The 3,132-nt window shown below is 37.5% G+C and overlaps 1 pseudogene; it reads right to left on the reverse strand.

Moving 5' to 3' along the window:
* Nucleotides 1–1,493: 1,493 nt before the first annotated feature.
* On the reverse strand, nucleotides 1,494–2,684 carry LOC121488631 (annotated as a pseudogene).
* Between the last annotated feature and the right edge of the window lie 448 nt (nucleotides 2,685–3,132).

Here is a 3,132-nt window from a genome sequence, read left to right on the forward strand (position 1 = left end):
TTTCTGATATTTCATATAGGTTTACTGGGATTATTTTCCTTTTTTCCTGAAATTTACTATTTAAAATTTCCAGTAATGAGTGTATGCATGTTTGTAGTAAACTCTCAGTTTTTGTGTGTCTGAAAATGTCATTATATCACCTCATTTTGAAGAGTATTTCACTTAGGATGGGAATCCTGATTGAGTTGTTTTTTTCTTATCTTGTCTCTTGTTGCTGTTCAGAAATCTGTTATCAGTCTAGATTTCATTCCTTCATAAATAACTTGTCCTTTTTCTCTTGATGATTTAGGATCTCTCCTCTTTTCCTTTCTTCCCCACTCTTTTCTCTTTATTTCCCTTTCTATATTCTGCAATTTCATTATAATGTTCCTAGAAACAGAAGTTTCTTTCTTTCTCTTTTCAATGTATGATCTTACCTATAATCTCTTGTGTTTCCTGGATCTGAGAGTTTGTGTCTTACATCACTTCTGAGAAATTCTTTTTTTTTTTTTTTTGCTTTGTAATCAGTATATTAAGGAGACATTCATAGATTTCAATTGCTTAATTCTGATTCCAGATTTAAGCTTGTGAACATGACTTTTAAACATACAATTAAAGCTATTCATCATAATTTTCTATACTACCAACATGAAATTACAGTTACTTCGGAGCATAAGTTAAATGGTTTAAAGTAAGCCTGTCACATACTTAGAAGACACCTTCCTATCTCATACATGCAAATTAACTTCTCCACGTAAATGTCTCTTCACTCTAAGTTACCCTGCTCCTGAAGTCACTACTCTGAAGTTTATCATGGTCCAAAGAGAAGGAAAAAAAAGTGTAACCAGGACTGATTTTATATAATATATATATAAAATATATATGCTGTCTGGCACAGCAGAAGGGAATGCAATCCTACAAGTGCAAGCCCTCAAGCAGCAGCATATGATAAACCCCTTCTTTAGAGAGGTATCCTTTCTATCACTGATACCACAGGCCAAATTACCTAGCATGCCATCTTCAAGTAACAGTTGAGGCGATAAAATGCAGAGGCATCACAATGAATCCTATTTAACGTAACCACAGACCAACACTTCTCTACAAATTAATAAATCCTTTGTCTGATTGCCAATTAAATACAAGTTTTAACTTCATAGCTTAACAATTAAGGGTCATACGCTGAAGTCAATACATACACCTAGCATTTCAGTCTGAACTGTTTCATATACATACAGCTGCAATCAATTACAAGGTATGGCCTAACAAACGCTAGGGGAGATTTTTTAAAAGTAGTTTTTACAGTATTAAACTTATCTTGCACACTGACGTCATCATACATACAGGGCAAAGTCAGAGCTTTTATATTTGAGTTTATTCTTCATTTAACTTTTAAAACACTACTATAGTTGAACATTAAAACAAAAACAATAGCAAGTAGTGAGCTATGATTATAGTCCTTCACTCATCCACTACTGCATATAAAATGCCAGCAGCAGTGTTATTCACTGGCCCCATTAAGAGGTCTGACACTGAACACCACCCCTAGGATGATGTTCATCTTCCTCATAGGCTTCCCCATTGTAATGATGCCGTCTTTCCTGATTGGGATCAAAGTCCACCAGTTCTACCTGGTCCATTTCATCAGTCTCTTCTACTTCCTTCCTTTTTCCAGCAAAGGTAGGAGTTTTTCCAGCAAAGAAAGTTTATCAGGAGAGAGAAAGCCATTCTCGGGGAAGTTTACCTTAAATTCGATGATTTTCTCATATGGTCTACGATAAATTGGCATGCCTTCATTTAGCACACACTTGATATCCCCATGCTTGACAATCTGACCTGGATGAGAGGTGATGATGATGGTTCGGTTGTCAAGAGTAGATATTGGCTTTTGAAAGCCACACAGGGCTTCAACCAGCTGTATATCCATACACATGAAAAGATCTTCTCCTCATGGAGTAAAAACAGCATGGTCCTTCTGATCTAAAACAATGATAATATCTCCTGGTTCCAGTCCTGGTTCTCGGTCTCCCTCACCATGGAATGTTATCTTCTGGCCATCTTTCATGCCTTTGTCAATATGCACTTCTAGAATCTTCTTCCCTCGAACTATCTTCCTTCCGTTGCAGCTTTTACATCTATCTTTAGGACTGATCCGTTCCCCATGGCCCTGGCGTTCCATGCACACAGATTGAATTTGCTGAACCATTCCAGGTCCTATCTGATGAATTCTTATTTGCATTCCAGTACCTCGGCAATTGGGACAACATTGGACTGCTCCTTTCTTACCACCTCGGCCTTCACATTTATCGCAAATCACATTCTTTTGCAGAGCTAGTTTTCTTGTTGCACCATTATATAAATCTTCTAAGGTTACTGAGAGCTGGTGTACAACATTCTTACCTCTCCGTTCTCTCTGCATCCTGCCTCCTCCTCCAAAAAACAAATCAAAGACGTCCATGGGGTGCCCAAACCACCCCCAGCTCCACCTTCTTTAATTGCCTGTTCTCCTCCTTTGTATATAATTCCCTTTTCTTTGCATCAGAGAGCACTTCATAAGCTTGAGAAATCTGTTTAAACTTCTCTCCTTCATTTGGATTCTTATCAGGGTGATACTTCAAGGTCACTTTTCTGTAAGCCTTTTTCAGTTCCTCCTGGGTGGCATTGGGTTTGACCTCCAAAACATCATAGTAAGTGGTTTCTTTCACCATTTTCTACAGCCGGTGAGAGGGCTGAAGCCGGTGTGGGGGAGTGGGAAGGAGCACGTTGCTGGGCGCAGCTCGGGAAGCCGCCGCTCCTCTGAGTCTCACCGAGCGTTCTGGAAAGTTCCCAATTCTGAGAAATTCTTATTCATTTTATTGCAAAACACTTATTCTACTTCATATATAATATTTGTTATAAATATTTCCTCTTCTGTTTCCTATCTTCTCCTTCTGTTATTTATGTTCATTACCCTCTATTTCATCTCTTTGTATCATTGTGCTATATTTTGCACAATGTATTTAGATCTACTAGTTTACCAGTTTTCTTGTCAGCTGTCTATAGCTTTCTTTCGTACATGTCTAGTGAGGGTATTTTTTACATTTGTTTTTAAATTTAAAATTATTTTTTAAAATAATTTTCAAACACACGGAAAAGTTGAAAGAATTTTGCAGTGAA

The sequence above is a fragment of the Vulpes lagopus genome, chromosome 4, assembly GCF_018345385.1.
Source record: "Vulpes lagopus strain Blue_001 chromosome 4, ASM1834538v1, whole genome shotgun sequence".
NCBI classification, from domain to species: domain Eukaryota; kingdom Metazoa; phylum Chordata; class Mammalia; order Carnivora; family Canidae; genus Vulpes; species Vulpes lagopus.